General features: G+C 39.2%; 1 pseudogene across 1 annotated transcript; it reads left to right on the forward strand.

Moving 5' to 3' along the window:
• Positions 1 to 16,655: 16,655 nt before the first annotated feature.
• Positions 16,656 to 17,322, forward strand: LOC308421331 (protein MEMO1-like; annotated as a pseudogene). Its single transcript has 2 exons — positions 16,656 to 16,804; positions 16,873 to 17,322. The product of its transcript is annotated as a protein MEMO1-like (transcript).
• The last annotated feature ends 828 nt before the right edge of the window (positions 17,323 to 18,150 follow it).

Consider the following 18,150-nt stretch of genomic DNA (forward strand, 5'->3'; position numbering starts at 1 on the left):
GAACAGAAAATTAGAACTTCTGTTTCCACCCGGAGGCGACTTCAGGACGCAGAGCGGAGCCTGGCCCATCTGCCACCCGGAACGGTGACTCATAAAGGCTGAGCAAATGGTGAGTGGGAGACCTAGGCTGCAGGGGAGCAGAGAGATCTCTGCGGAGTGCACACAGAAAGTGCACCCCCTGCCTTGCCCTGCCCTGTCGTGCCTGATCCAGCAACCAGAAACAGAACGTTGGAACTTCTGCTCACACCCGAGGACTCTGAGGCATAAAACAGGGCTTGGCCCATCTGACACCTGGACCAGTGGAAAACCAGGGTCACAGACCAGAGACATGGAAAAGGCAAGAACATATTACTGACAACAAAATGGCAAGAGGAAAGAGAAAGAGTATATCCCAAGGGAACCAAGACAATCTAGCAACACCAGAACCCAACTCACCCATAACAGCAAACATCGGCATTCCAAACACTCCAGAAAAAAAAGACACAGACCTGAAATCATACCTCAAGACGCTGATAGAGATACTTATACAAGAAAGGGAGGAAAAGCAAAAAGATTCAGAAGCTTATAAAGAAGAAACAAGAAAAACACTCAAAGAACTCAAAGAACTAGAGGAAAACAGAACCAAAGAAATAAAGGAATAGAAGAGGGAAATTAAAACAGAAATTGACACAATAAAGAAAACACTAAAAGAGATAACCCTAGAGTCAGAACACCAAAAAAAGAAATCAGTAGTCACAGAAGCAAGCATTTCCAATGGATTACAAGAGATCGAAGAAAGAATCTCGGGGGCAGAAGACAACATTGCAAACATAGACAAAACAGCCAGAGAAGATGCAAAAAACAAACAGCTCCTAACCCAAAATGTCCAGGAAATCCAAGACACAATGAGAAGACTGAACCTAAGGATAATAGGAATAGAAGATGGAGAAGAGTATCAACTAAGAGGCACAGTAAATATCTTCAACAAAATCATAGAAGAAAACTTCCCTACCCTCAAGAATGAGATGACCACGAGTATAAAAGAAGCCTTCAGAACTCCAAATAGGTTGGACCAGAAAAGAAATACCTCCTGACACATAATAGTAAAAACATCAAGTGCCCAAAGTAAAGAAACAATACTAAAAGCAGTAAGGGAAAAAGGTCAGGTAACATATACAGGCAGACCAATCAGACTCACACCCGATTTCTCATGAGAGACTATGAAAGCTAGAAGAGCCTGGACAGATATCATGGACTCCTTAAGAGAGCACAAGTGCCAACCCAAGCTGCTATACCCAGCAAACTATCAATCACCATCGATGGAGAGATGAAGATATTTCAAGAAAATCAAAATTCACACAATATTTAACCACAAAAACAGCACTACAATGAATTATAGGTGCAAAAACCAATACAATGAGGGAAAATACAGCCTACTAAAAACAAGAAAACTCCTAAACAAGAAAACTAAAAGAAGAAAAAAACACAGACACAACTCAACCCAAAAAAGCAATAATGGCAGGAAACAGAAACAACTATTCCTTGATATCTATTAACATAAATGGTCTCAACTCCTCAATAAAGAGACACAGACTATCAGACTGTATACATAAACAAAATCCAGCCTTTTGCTGCATACAAGAAACTCATCTCAGACAGAGACAGACACTATCTCAGAGTAAAAGGGTGGGAAAAAAACTTCCAAGCAAACAGCTCCAAGAAGCAAGCTGGAGTGGCTATTCTAATATCGAATAAAGTAAATTTCCAACCAAAAGTTATCAAAAAAGATAAGGAAGGACACTTTTTACTCATTACCGGGGAAATCTGTCAGGAGGAACTCTCAATCCTTAACATATATGCTCCAAATAAAAAATTACCCACATTCATAAAAGAAATCTTACTAAAGCTCAAAAAATACATTTTACCCTACAAAATAATAGTGGGAGACTTTAATACACCACTCTCACCAATGGACAGATCAGGGAAACAGAAACTGAACAAGAACACTGCAAAACTAGCAGAGACTTTGAACCAACTAGAATTAATAGATATATACAGAACATACTATCCTAAAGTAAAAGAATACACCTTCTCACCACCCCATGGCACCTTCTCGAAAATTGACCACATAATTGGACACAGAACAAGCCTCTATCGATATAAGAAGATTGAAATACTCCCATGCATCCTCTCAGATCACCATGACTGGTCTTTAACAACAAAAAAGACAACAAAAAGCCCACATACACATTGAAATTAAACAACGCTCTGTTAAAGGATAGAAGGGTCAAAGAAGAAATAAAGAAAGAAATTAAGGATTTTCTAGAATTCAACGAAAACGAAAACACAACATACCCAAACGTATGGGATGCAATGAAAGCAGTACTGAGAGGAAAACTCATAGCCCTAAGTGCTTCCAAAAAGAAACTGGAGAGAGCTCACATCAGCAACCTGACAGCACTGCTAAAAGCCCTAGAACAAAAGGAAGCAGATATACCCAAAAAGAGTACACAGCTAGAAATAATCAAAATTAGGGCAGAAATAGACCAAATAGAAACAAAAAAAAAAAAAACCATTGAAAAAAATCAACAAAACAAAGAGTTGGTTCTTTGAGAAAATCAACAAGATTGATAAACCCCTAGACAGACTAACTAGAGGGCAAAGAGAGAGTATCCCAATTAACAAAATCAGAAAGGAAAGTGGTGACATAACAACTGAAACTGAGGAAATTCAAGAAATCATCAGATCCTACTACAAAAACTTATACTCCACAAAATTGGAAAATCTGGAGGAAATAGACAAAATCCTAGACAGATATAAGGTCCCAAAGTTAAACCAGGACCAAGTAAACCATCTAAATAACCCTATAATACCTAAAGAAATAGAAGAAGTCATCAAAAGCCTCCCAACCACAAAAAGCCCAGGTCCAGACGGGTTCAGTGCAGAATTTTATCAGACATTTATTGGGGATATAACACCAATACTTGCCAAACTATTTCAAAAGATAGAATCAGATGGAATATTACCCACCTCATTTTTTGAGGATACAATTACCCTCGTACCTAAACCACACAAAGACCCTACAAGAAAAGAGAACTTCAGACCAATCTCACTTATGAACATTGATGCAAAAATACTCAACAAAATCCTTGCAAACCGAATCCAAGAACACATCAAAATGATCATTCATCATGACCAAGTAGGCTTCATCCCTGGGATGCAGGGATGGTTTAACATAAGGAAATCCATCAATGTAATCCACCATATAAACAAACTCAAAGACCAAAATCACATGGTCATCTCACTAGACGCTGAGAAAGCATTCGACAAAATCCAACACTCCTTCATGTTAAAAGTCCTGGAAAGAACAGGAATCCAAGGCTCATACTTAAATATAATAAAAGCAATATACAGCAAACCAACAGCCAACATCAAACTTAATGGCGAGAAACTTGAAGCAATCCCACTAAAATCAGGGACTCAACAAGGCTGCCCACTCTCCCCCTACCTATTCAACATAGTACTGGAAGTCCTGGCTGGAACAATTAGACAGCAAAAGGAGATCAAGGGGATACAAATCGGAAAGAAAGAGATAAAAACATCACTCTTTGCTGATGACATGATAGTGTAATTGAGTGACCCCAAAAATTTTACCAGAGAACTCCTACAGCTGATAAACAAGTTCAGCAAAGTGCCTGGATACAAAATTAACCCAAACAAATCAGTAGCCTTCCTATACTCAAAGGACAAACATGTGGAGAAAGAAATTAGGGAAAAGGTACCCTTCACAATCGTCACAAAAACTATGAAAAACCTTGGCGTGACTCTAAATACGCAAGTGAAGGACTTGTATGACAAGAACTTCAAACCTCTAAAGAAAGAAATTGAGGAGGATCTCAGAAAATGGAAAGATCACCCATGCTCATGGATTGGAAAAATCAAAATTTTAAAGATGGCCATCCTACCAAAAGCAATCTACAGATTCAATGCAATCCCCATCAAAATTCCAACCCAGTTCTTCATGGCATTGGAAAGATCAATGTGCAATTTCATATGGAATAACAAAAGACCTAGAATAGCGTAATGCATCCTCAACAACAAAAAAACATCTGCAAGAATCACTATCCCTGACCTCAAGCTATATTACAAGGCAATTGTGCTGAAAACTGCATGGTACTGGTACAGAAATAGGCATGTGGATCAATGGAATAGAATAGAAGATCCAGAAATGAGCCCTCATTTATATGGTCACCTGATTTTTGACAAAGGAGCAGTAAACATTCAATGGAAAAAGGACAGCCTATAAAACAAATGGTGCTGGTCCAACTGGCACTCAGCATGCAAAAGAATAAAAATAGACCCTTTCTTATCTCCTTGTACTAAGCTTAAGTGTAAGTGGATCAAGGATCTCCACATTAAACCAGATACACTGAAATTATTAGAGGAGAAAATAGGGAAAACCTTAGAACACATAGGCACAGGAGAAAATTTCCTGAACAAAACACCAATGGCTCAAGCTCCAAGGTCAAAGATTAACAAATGGAACTTAATGAGATTGCAAAGTTTCTGTAAGGCTAAGGACATTGTCAAGAAAACAAAATGGCAACCAACAGAATGGGAAAAGATCTTTACCAACACCACATAAGATAGAGGCCTAATATCCAAGGTGTATAAGGAACTCAAAAAGCTAGACACCAGAGAATCAAATAACCCTATTAAAAAATGGGGTACAGAGCTAAACAAAATGTTTTCAATTGAGGAACACCAAATGGCCGAGAAACATCTGAGGAAGTGCTCCACATCCTTAGCCATCAGGGAAATGCAAATCAAAACAACCCTGAGATTCCACCTCACACCAGTCAGATTGGCCAAAAATCAAAACTCAGATGACAGCAGATGCTGGCAAGGCTGCGGAGAAAGAGGATCATTTCTCCACTGTTGGTGGTGTTGCAAGCTAATACAACCACTCTGGAAATCAGTCTGGCGATACCTCAGAAAATTGGATATAGTACTACCTGAAGACCCAGCTATTCCACTTCTGGGCATATACCCCAGAGACACTTTAATACACAACAAAGATATATGCACCACAATGTTCATAGCAGCTCTATTTATAATAGCCAGAAGCTGGAAGGAACCCAGATGTCCCTCAGAAGATGAATGGATACAAAAATTGTGGTACATATACACAATGGAATACTACTCAGCCACCAGAAACAATGACTTAACCAAATTCTTAAGAAAATGGCTGCATCTAAAGAATATCATCCTGAGTGAGATAACCCAGTCACAAAAGAACAGACAAAATATGCAGTCACTGATAGTGGGATGCTAACCCCAGAGGCTTGCACTCCCCCAGAAACAACTCACAGACTGTATGAAGTCCAAGAAATAAAGAAAACAAAACAAAACAAAAAAAAATTTACAAAACAAGAAAACTTTAACTATTTCCATGTTACATTTGTTTTACATGTACTTTAGCTCATTGTAAGTATTAAGTTTTCAAGGCATACAGTCAAACCTTGAAAAAAATCAAGTACTGACTATAAAATATATTCATATAGTTTTATGTAAAAATTATGTTAAAATCTGAAAAAAGTACTGACAAGAATGTATAATTTTAAGCAAAAAATGTTTAAAATCTGTACATTTATCCTTGTTTTGTAAAATAAAGTTGTTTTATAAAAAAAGATAATTTAAAAAACAAAACTATTAGCACAAATTTTAGATGTATATTTATTTAAATTTTATCTAGTGCTTATGCCCCTGCTTCTAAAATAAGTGGGGATATATCATATGGAACTAGGCCTGTGGAGTTTCACAAACCTAAACCTAAACCTTATCAGAACAAAGACAGAAGCAATAGGCATGCTAAGGTGAATCGAGAAACTTCCTGAGACCTCAACCCTACACAAAGAACTACGGATAATTAAGTAATACAGAAACAGTCTTCCCCTGGGAAGAGCAAATCAATGACAAATGGTCAGTACTGAAAACATGTACACACAAGTAATATCATAAAGACTGAGAAAGCTGTATTTATATACTTAGGAATATATACATATTATATATCTCTTTATATTTACATCTATATAATAGTGCATATATTTTAGAAAAAAGGGCAGACTGAAGAAAGTGCAATAATGTATACATTTTAATTTTAAAAATTAAAAATTATAAACATGTAAAAAAAAAGAAGCATAGTATGTTAATGGACTCCAACATGAGTTCTAGAACAGACTCTAAGGAAGTTATGATCTGATAAGGGAACGTCTTGGAAATTCTACACTTTAAAATTGAGAGAAATTATTAAATTAAAACACTCATTTCACAAGCAAGGAAATTGAAGACCAATTAAATTGAAGACACTTTGACTAGTGAAGCCGATTAATGTCTCAAATAGTAAACTACCTACTATACAAAGTTTAGTTTGGATCTCTGCCCAACATCAACTTCTGGCCTCCTTATATACATGTATGCATAATATGTTCACATCCCCAGAACGTGTACACCATATGCATGTATACACACACACACACACACACACACACACACACACACACACGAAATTTTTTCAGGGACCTCTATGTTCTCAGGGCAAAGCTGAGGTTAGAAGCTTCTGGTAGTCTACCTGCTGAGAGAAGACAAGAGCTCCCCCCCACCCCCACCCTGTTTCCTCAGTAGCATTTTGTAGGACAGATGACAATGACTGTGGGTGGGACTTACCTTGCACTGAAGGGAATTGTTACTTCCTACTCAAATTCATTAAGACCTTTGTCTATAGACTTCTTTCTAACTAGTTCCTATTTTAGGGAATCAAATCATTATAAACACCTGTTTCACAGCTAAAGCAAGTTCGCTGATTAATGGTGACATCTAGTGGACAACTAAAAATCTGTCAGTAATTGTACTTGAAAGTTCCAGGACTCTGGGGAAAAATGTGAACTCTAAACACCAATAAGACTTGGTCTCTGGCATGAGCGTGGAATTTAGGGAAACACAAAGCTGGCTTCATATAAGAGTCGGGGGATCTTTTAATCTTATTTGTTTTAATTTATGGATATGTATGTGTACCTGTATGACTGTGTGCGGACTGCATGCCTGCAGGTGCCCTCGGCAGTCATAATGCAGTGTCAGAGACTCTCAAAAGTTTATTTTCACATGTTTGAGAGCTTCCTACTGTAGATGATGCTGAAAACTAGACCCAGAACCTCTGTAAGGGCATCGGTACTGGGTCCTGAGCCATCTCTCTAAACCTGGGGCAGGATCTTTTCCAAAGGCAAGTAGCTACAAAAGCAATCAGTTCTTCAGAGAATATAGTTTTCTTGGCACTTCGTTATTTTTTAAACAATATAGTTAATGTAGGAAGTAAATAAAATAAAAACCCTGTGTTCTTCCCTTTTAGTCTTACAAGTTCTACAAGAAAAAGGACAAGATTTTTAAAAAACAGCAAAGAACAATAAACCCTGTTTATATCTATGACTTTGAAACACAAAAGTGTGAACACTTGTGACAACAAGCAAGGTAGAAAAAACAGAGAACAAGATATTCAGATATCGAAAGGGGAGGAGCTTAGTGGGCAAGAGAGAGTTTCACCGGCAGAAAGACAATGTTTGTGGTCCATCTGGAAACAACACTGCCTGCTGCTCCTCGTGTATGAACAGATGAAGTCAGAGAGTTCTTCTGTGAGTCTAGTACACACTAAACACCTTTGAATTATTGGGGCGTAGAATGTTGTGTAGACAGGTGCAGTCGCTGCCGCTTTGAGTAGTGTTAGGAAGTGGAAGTTAGGGGTAGTTCTCTCTCTTGTTTTTTCTCTCCCCCCATATATATGTATATATGTACATAAATATATATATATATACATATATATATGAATGCATTGTGTTTTCTATGTACATATGAGATTCATGAAACAAAATAAATATGCAATATATATGGGGAATATATGATATCACAACTTGAAAATGGAATAATTATTTAACAATCAAATCCATGCTGCAGCGTGTCCCTTGTTGAGGTGATAGGCAGTTGTCCCTGCAGCCTCCTTGAGAAAGGATCTGAGTTGACAAGACCCTCTGTTCCACTGAGACCCACTGACTTGGTGTCAGAGCCTGTACACTCACCTCTCCTTGGTGCTCCAAGCAAATCTCACCCTGTCCCACACATGACCTGAAGACACACCGTCTGTCGGCGGACACGTCAGCATACCCGGAAGGCCCTGCATTTTCTCCAGTTGCCAGGGGGAAGCTAAATGGAAAGAAAGAAAATTATGCAAAATTTCTACTCTTATTCGCCTAAGCTTGTCTACAGCACTGGTGGGGTGGAGTCTGGGGAAGTTCGCTCCTGATCTGAGCAGACATTCAAGGCAGACAGTCGAACATTTACCTCTTTTGGTTTTGGTCCTCTTCCATTGCATTGCTTTGTAGGCTGTAGCACCAGCATTGCTCTCAGGGGCTGTGTTTCAATGTCATTTCTCATTAAAGAAAATACACAATTCGAACTGATGGCTGAACATCTAATACTTGAACCGAAAAGAATCCTATCTTCAGAAGCATGACGGAACGGTGCTAGGTTTTTAATGTTTTCACTTTATTGTGCTGGGAACATAACATTCGATGTACGTTCTAAAATGTGCAAGTGTGAAATGCACTTGACTGTAGGCTCAAGGCGGAGAGCAGATCCCCAGAGTTTGTCTTCTCCAACAGGAACACTCTGCTTGTTTTCTCAGTGACACTATGCCCCTTCCTCAGTCTTGTCAACCACCAACTGCCTCCTGTGGGCTCTCTGACTGGTGAGATGGGGTTTCTGTGTAGGCAGGTTCTCCTGTGACTGATGAAAGGGGTTCCTGTGTGGGCAGTCCTGTGTGACGGACTTTTCCTTTTAATATGGAGCGATACTTCTTGTGTGTTTTATGGTACATTTTCTTTTGCCCTCTGTTGCTTTTCAATCATCTATGTATCTTGGATGTACAAAATCGATACCATTCTAAACATGGCAGGGGATATGGGTCTTTCAGATGCTGAATCTCAGTTCTATTGAATAAAATCCATGAACTTGCTGGATAAAAAGTTTTAATTAGCTATGGAAACCCTGAGCAACTTTCTATAGTAACTTAACGATTATGCACATCAACCTAGAGTCTAAGCCTACACATTTCTCCACATCCTCAGCAACACTTGTCTTTCAACAGCAGTTACATTGTCTGAGCTGAGTCAACCTCTTCTACTTGCCTGACTAAGGGTAACAGTCAGCTCTCGTGCTCCTGTTGTTTATTCTTCTCTTGAGAGATCCTCAGGCCTTTCTCTGTCTTCCAGTTTCATTCCTCAGTATCTGTGCCATGGAGTTGCAGAACTCGATGTGTCCTTTGGAATCCATCCCATCGAAGACACATGACTTGTAAGTATTTTCTCCAGTTCTCTTACGTTGTTTCTTCATTCTGTTGCCTCATTGTGTGTGTGTCGGTGTGTGTGTGTGTGTGTAGAGCCTTGCATTGTGATGTGATCCATTTGCCTATATTGACCTCATCATATGTAAAAGTTGTTACCAGATACAGGCTCATGGCCTTTAATTGATAGAGGTATGCTAGTTATGAAGATAGGCTATTACTTTGATATAAAATTTCTCACTTAACAGGTTGCTTTATCTTGCTCAAATGAAAACAATGAGATAGTTTAGGAGTGTAAAAGCCCATGCCGCATAATTCTGATGACCTGAGTTTGATCCCCAGAACGCAAATGAAAGTTGGAAGGGTGAACCAATTTTATCAAGTTGTCCTATGACTCATACACATACTTTATAAACATGGACACAATAATTTGTCTTCATCATCATCATTATTATTAAAACGTTTAAGTATTTTCCCCTTTGGCACTTGACTCATATAAGTACCAATGATGTTTTGAAGAAAATAAATACAATTCTTTTGTCCTTTATTTTTAACTTTATGTTTAAAATATACTGTCATCATTTAGTTTTATTGCTGGTTTATTTTTGTACTGAATTTCTGATTGTGTGATATGTCTGTGGTATATATGCATACATGCACATACATATGTTAGTAAGTACATGCATGTGTCCAGGTGTGTATATAGGCCAGAGACTAACACTGAATATCTTCCTCATTCATCATCCCATTTATTTACTGAGATAGGACCTCTCGCTAGACTTGGAGTTGGCCCATTCTGCTGGTCTAGGCACAGGGAACTCCTGAGTCTGCCTCCCAAGCCGACAACAGCAAATGGCCCACCTAGCCACTGGGATTTATATGCTGCCAAAAATCCAAATCCTGCTCCTCAGGCTTTCTGGGCACTTTATTCACTGAGTCAGCTCCACAACTACCCTAATTAATTTTCAACAGAACTTAAAGGGATTTTATTTTAAAATGTCCTCTGACCACCAACTCAAAGGCCAATTCACTCTCAATGCCAATTAAATATATTTGGCTTTTAATTCATCAAAGAGCTTCCAGTAGCTTCTAAATCAGAGACTACCTACACGGGCAAGTACAGCCAATGGAAGACAGGCTGCCCTCATGGTACACAGTGCTCCTCTTGATTGCGTCTGCCTTGGAATTACCTTGAAAGGACAAGTCTGGCCTGTAGAAATGTCTCAGCAGTGAGCAAGCTAAAGCAATATTTCAATAACAATCCTGCAGGTTACTCAGACAGAGCCACAAGCCAAACTGACTAAGAGTGTTTGAAAGGGGGCTTAAGGATCTCTCTGGCAAAATTCAGATAACACATCTAACACTTCAGAAATACTGGATAGGGTTCTTTTGAAATAATTTGCAAGAGAAAAATTTAGGCATATTTTCTTCTTAATCTCCAGAAGAAAACTACAAAATATTCTATCATCTAACTGACTAGACAGTAGTAAAAATAAGTAGTTTTTGTATGCCTTACAGCCATCCATCCTAATATACAAATGTTTCTAAAATATGTCCCTTGGTTTATTAAAAAAAAAAACTAATGACAAAAGATAATTGGACTAAAATGTTTAGATTTGTCTGTATCTGTAAAAGTGTCACTCTGTCTTCAAGATGCATATGAAGTAACTGATAAACTCATATGCAGTAGAGAAGTATTTGGGTTTCTTTAAACTTTGAATGGTTATACTCTTGAGTTTTCAGGAAGTGGTTTGGTGTGATTTTTAGTTATCCTGTGTTTAATTCCATAAAACCTAGAATATGCCACATCTATCACTGGCTAACCTATCATGATTGTCTGCACATCACCTAACAGCCTAAGCCTTGCTGATGGAACTACATCTCTTAAGGGGAGTGACTCCAGAGCTAAGACCTAGCTGGAAGTCACATTTGCTGACACTCTCCTAAGACAGTAAAACTATCTTGAGCACCCTTGATGCTCAGAGCCACAAAATAATGGCCAAATTTCTTGGTTGCAATTAGACTCCTACAAACTGTCTGTGTTGGTGAAGACATTGCCCTAATGCAGTGGGCTTCCAAGCTGCAGCTCTGTCCTCTTCCTGTGGACAGGATATGACCATATGACCATTTTGGGTTTTCCAACCTGTTTGGGCTGCCTAATGTGAATTCCAGAAACCAAATTCTGGTCCTCTGCCAGAGCAGTAAACATTCTTAGCCATTAAGCCACTTCTCCAGTTTCTTTCTTTATTGCTATTGATATCCAATATACAAAGATATGTAGATTAACCAATGGGGATTTGTGCCATTAAAAATGAGGACATCCTGAGGTTTGCAGGCAAATGGATGAAACTAGAAAATGTCTTTTTAGGTGAGGTAACTCAGACCCAAAAGAACATACATGGTATGTACTTACTAATACATGGATATTAGGCACCAAATAAATAAATAAATAATACCCAAGATCCAGTCCACAGAACTCAAAATGGTCAACAAACTGAAGAGCCCAAGTGAGAATTCCTGAGTCCCACTTGGGAGGGAGAAGAAAGCAACCACTAAGGGGAGGGCACCTGGGAAGAAAATGGGAACATGATTGGTATTGGATGGGGGAAAGGACGGAAGCCCTGAGGGCCAGGAGAAAGAATGGAAACAGGTAACGTTGAGAGCTGGGAGGTTTGAAGGACCCTTCAGAATGTACCAGAGACCTGGGAGGTGAGAGACCCCCAGGATTCAAAGGTGAGGGTCTTAGATAAACTGCCCCACAGTGGGGAGAGGGAACTTGCAGAAAGTACAAGGCCTCCAGTAGAAAGACAGGGCATCAAGTGAGGAACAGGGTTGCTATCCCACAGTCAAACTCTGACCCTTCATTGTTCCTGTCTGAAAGAACCACAGGGATGGAAATGAAGAAGAGCCTTAGGAAAATAAGGTCAGGGACAGGCCCAAAAAGGGATCTGGCTCAAAGGAAGATCCCAAGACCTGACTATTACTGAGGCTATGGGACACTCACAGAAAGAGTCTTACCATTACTGCCTCTGAAAGACCCAACCAGCAGCTGAAAAGGTGAGATGCAGATATTTGCACCCCACCAATGGACAGAAGCTGCTGACTGCTGTGGCTGAGGAGGAGGGTGACCCTGAAAGCACACCAGCAGTCTCCATTAAACTGGACCCCGAGATTTCTCAGACACTGGATCACCAACCAGGCAACATACAGCAGCTGATATGAGGCCCCCAACACATATACAGCAGAGGACTACTGTGTCAGGGTTCAGTCAGAGAAGATGCACTTAACCCCCAAGAGACTGGAGGCCCCAGAGAACTTAGAGGTCCGGAGGGTGGGGTCAGCTCATCCTTGTGGAGACAGGGTGGGGCAGGGAAGAACAATCAGAGAGTGGACCTGTAGGGGAATAAAATCTGTAGAGTAAAAAGAAAAACAGAAAAGAAGAAAGAAAAATATCTTTAGAACCAAAAGCTCATTATAATTTTAACTGTGAAAGAAATAACTTTCCTTCTCATATGCACATATAATGGAGATAAGAATATATGAACATCACATGCAGGACTAATGGTGTAGTAAACAAGTAAAGAATAGATTTAGGAGTAGCTAATGGGAAGGAAGGTAGAGTAAATATTAGCAAAATATATTGCATGCTTGTATGAAATTCTCAGACGGTGAGTAAAAGTATATTTTATATCAAAATGTTATTCAAAAATATAATGGGAAGATTCCTCTAGTCTGTGTTTTAAAAAATATAAAACTGTTGCTTTTATTAAAACTAAATAGCTATTATATTTGTATATGTGTACTGGGCATATGTGTCTGTGTGGGGGTGTTAACCTACACAGCACTGTGAATAGGAAAAGCAGTGTGCCAGAGGAAAGGACTAAGATCTGTGTCTGAAAACCGTTTTGTCCCCATGTGCTGCCTCTGACGTGGAAGTGATCTGGATGAGAAGGGCAGAAAGAATTCTGGAGATGAGCGGAGTGGCTACATGATGAGAAACACGGCGTCACAGTGGGAGCCTCTCTGTATCCTCTGTATCTAGATGTTCAGCCTCGGCCTGAACAAGAAAGAGCAGCTCTGGTCTCAGCTGAGACACTGGCCCCGTACACTTACCTCCTCTCTGACTGCTGTGTAACTGAAGACTGCAGATTAATTTAGTTCCGTCTTTGTCTTAGCTAGGGTTTTGTTTCACTTAGAAGGATAAATAATCAGATGTTGACAGAAATGAGCGATGCTCTCTTCCAAACTCTAATCTTTCTGGCCTTTGTTAAAGAAACATCAAGAAAAATTGAAGACCATAAAGATTGATATTTATTAATCTAAGGGGACTTTTTCTCACCCTGGAATGATGATAGTTATTTGAGTTATGGCATACACACACACACACACATACACACACAATGTGGACTATTCAATCAGGAGTCCTCCAATGCTTTATACTCATTAATCATTTTTATAATTAAAAATGTATTTCTCAATTTCACTTATTTTTCATATTTAAGGAATACCACTTGTAATAAAAACTTTTCAGACATGTGAAAGAAGAAACTATTTTCAAGATTAATTAAGGAGAGAGGAAGTCTAATAAACTAATCCCCAACACATAGGGACAGGGGATAGGACTCAGGCATACATGTGTCAGGTATAATGACAAATATTTATGCCTTTTAAGTACATAGAATTTTCACTTTGACATTAAACATAATTATGACTGTAATTCAGGTCTAAATGCCTTCTAGAGTTAGAGGTTTTTTTTTTTTCCTGCATATTACTGGTAAGTGGGGAAATTCTTAGGTAATGGAGCCTAGTAAAAGCAAATAAGGTCTGGGAACAGCAGAGATCCAGAGATACAGGCATGGTGAGACTGTGCTGCAAGTAGCCAGGGTGCAGAGAAGTCTGGGCCGAGCACACAGAAAACATGCCCACCACCCCATTGGTTCAGGGGAGCAAAGACTCTGCTGAAGGGACTGGGTTTTCACCCGGAGGGCTCCTGCGTGTGGACCAAACACTCAGGCCATCTGCCACCTGGAACAGCGGAGATCCAGGGACACAGGCAAGGTATACGGTAGACGGGAACCAATCACTGACAACAAGACCACATAAAATCACAGACAACAAAATGGCAAGAGAAAAGCAAAAGAACTTACGCAATGGAAACCAAGACAACCTGGCAACACCAGAACCCAGCTCTCCCATCACAGCAAACAGCGGAATACCAAACATTCCAGAAAAAGAAGACTCAGACCTGAAATCATACCTCAAGATGATGATAGAGATTCTTAAACAAGAACGGGAGGAAAAGCATAAAGAAATAGAAACTCTTAAAGAAGAAACAAGAAAAACACTCAAAGAAATAAAAAACTAGAGGAAAACAGAACCAAAGAGATGAACGGATTGAAGAAGGAAATTAAAATGAAAATAGAAACAGTAAAGAAAACAATAAAAGAGACAACCCTGGAGGTAGAAATCTAAAAAAAAAAATCAGGAGTCACAGATGCAAGCATCTCCAACAAACTACAAGAGATGGAAGAGAGAATCTCAGGGGCTGAAAACAACATAGACAGAACAGTCAGAGAAGATGCAAAAACCAAAAAGCTCCTAAGCCAAGATATCCAGGAAATCCAGGACACAATGAGAAGACCAAACCTAAGGATAATAGGAATAGAAGAGGGCAAAGAATATCAACCAAGAGGGACAGTAAATATCTTCAACAAAATCGTAGAAGAAAACTTCCCTACCCTTAAAAAAGGGATGACCATGAGCATATAAGAAGCCTATAGAATTCCAAATAGAGTGGACCAGAAAAGAAATTTTTCCCAACACATAATAGTCAAAATGCCAAGTGATCAAAACAAAGAAAGACTACTAAAAGCAGTAAAGGAAAAAAAGGTCATGTAACTTATAAAAGCAGACCAATCAGAATCACACCTGACTTCTCAACAGAGACTATGAAACCTAGATGATTCTGGACAGACATCATGCAGACCCTAAGAGAACACAAATATCAGCTCAGGCTACTATAACCAGTAAAACTTTCAATCACCATAGATGGAGAGACCAAGATATTCCAGGACAAAACTGAATTTACACAAATCCAGCCCTACAAAGAATAATAAATGGAAAACCCAACGCAAGAAAGGAAACTACATCCTAGAAAAAACAAGAAAATAACTAAGCAAGAAAATCAAAAGAAGAAATACACACAGACATAATTCTAACTCTAAAAGCAAAAATAGTAGGAAACAGCAACCATTATTTCTTAATATCTGTTAACATAAATGGACTCAGTTCCCCAATGAAGAGACATAGGCTATCAGACTGGATACATAAACAGAATCCAGCATTTTGCTGCATACCGGAAACTTATCTCAGAAGCAAAACCAGACACTATCTCAGAATAAAAGGTTGGGAAAAAACCTTCCAAACAAACAGCCCCAAGAAACAAGCTAGAGAAGCCATTCTAATATCGAATAAGTAGATTTTTAACCAAAAGTTATCAAAAAAGATAAGGAAGGACACTTTTTATTCATTATAGAAAAAATTTATCAGGAAGAATTCTCAATCCTTAACATATATGCTCCAAATACAAGAGCACCCATATTCATAAAAGAAACCCTACTAAAGCTCAAAACATACATTGCTCCACACATAATAATAGTGGGAAACTTCAATACCCCACTCTCATCAATGGAAGATCATGGAAGCAGAAACTGAACAAGGACTCAGTAAAACTAGCAGAGGTTATGAACCAATTGGAATTAATAGACATCTACAGAACAGCTCACCCTAAAAGGAAAGAATATACCTTCTTCTCAGCACCCCAGAGCACCTTCTTCAAAATTGACCATATAGTCGGTAACAAAACAAGCCTCAATAGATATAAGAAGAATGAAATACTCCCATGCATCCTATCAGATCACCACGGACTAAGGCTGGCCTTTAATAACAACAGAGACAACAAAGAGCCCATTGTGATGGTTTGCATATGTTTGGCCCAAGGAGTGGCACTAGTAGAAGGTGAGGCATTGTTGGAGGAAGTGTGGCATTCTGGGGATGGGCTTGAAGACACTCCTCCTAGCTGCCTGAGGATGCTCAGTCTGTCCCTGGCTTCCTTTGGATGAAGATGTAGAACTCTCAGCTCCTCCTGCACCAGGCCTGCCTAGATGCTGCCCTACTCTCACCTTGATAGTACTGGACTGAACCTGTAAGTCTGCCCCAACTTTATAAGACTTACATTGGGCCACCTCCTCATTCATCCTCGTGCACCACAGGCATCACAGGCACCAAGATGTCTAACCGAGTGGTCTGCCGGGAAGCCAACCATGCCAGGAGCTGGTACACCACCTCAGGCACTCAGCTGAACGCCCAGCTAGAAGGTTGGCATTCACTAGAACAGTCTAATAAAAGACCTGCTGAAGCCATCATTGCACCCCATGCATGATAACCGTACTGTGGGTCTGTGCTGCCTGCTCTTACCAACAAGTGGATCCATCCATTACTCACAGAGATGAGTTTACCATTATTCCTGTCCTGGCTGGTGCTCTGAGTGAGGCAAAATAACAGGAATTCGGAAAACTCTTCAGTAAATACCTAGTGCATCCTAGTAATCTCTTTGTGGTTTCTTCTGATTTCTGCCACTGGGGTCAAAGGTTCCGTTACAGTTACTATGATGAGTCCCAGGGGGAGATTTATAGATCCATTGAACATCTAGATAAAATGGGTATGAGTATTATAGAACAATTAGATCCTGTATATTTTAGCAATTATTTGAAGAAATATTATAATACTATATGTGGAAGACATCCCATCGGGGTGTTATTAATGCTATCACAGAGCTTCAGAAGAATGGAATGAATATGAGCTTTTTCTTTTTGAATTATGCCCAGTCGAGCCAGTGCAGAAGTTGGCAAGACAGGTCAGTCAGCTATGCAGCTGGAGCACTCACAGTCCACTGAAGCGCGACCCTCAGGGACCCTGCACACACTCAGACTCTGTCCAGGGTCCAGCCTAGCCTTCACCAACATGTTGGTTCTGGTGTGGGGGGAACTGAAACCTCAGACTAATAGAACTCTCTTCTTCTTTTCTAGTAGGTGTAGTCCTCCTTCATTTCAACTCATTCTAAAAATGCTTTCTAGTTTGGGGCAGTGGAAGGAAGGCTGGAATAAACTATTTGCCCAATTGGCACAAAGTGACTTGTAAAGCATTCAGCATATCTGAAATTTGCACTCTTTGCAGACTTATGCACATATATTCCGCTTTCAGAATAGTTTTGCAAATTGTACACAGACAAAGGGTGGCAGCTTTTTAATAAAAAATGCATTTATAAATGATCTGTATTAGAATATAAGAAATCTCCAGTTACAGACAATTACTACCCATGTTGTACAACAGATACCTTCGATTTTAGTTGCTAATAAAACAGGGCTACACAACTCAAAATAATCTGATTTAAACTTATTGCTTTGTGGTATAAATGGAAATTGTTTTTTAATTTTATTCCAGAATTTTTGTTAGAATGACAAGCCTCAGCTTCTATGTAATAATGTTAGAATGCATTTTATTTTTACATTTAGGTGATTTTTTTTAAATCACAGAATTATAGTCATATAACTTTAAAGTTAACTTTCAAAGCTATAGTCATTGCCTTTTTGTGTGTGACATACCCTCATGTCATTATTATATTGTACTGCAATATAAATTCGAGGGTGCTTTACAAACAAATAGATTTAGTCCTTTGTTTCAGTGATTGTGTTTGATAGTCTGCAGATGAAGACATTGAAGAG

Source organism: Micromys minutus (assembly GCF_963924665.1).
Source record: "Micromys minutus genome assembly, chromosome: 6".
NCBI classification, from domain to species: Eukaryota; Metazoa; Chordata; class Mammalia; order Rodentia; family Muridae; genus Micromys; species Micromys minutus.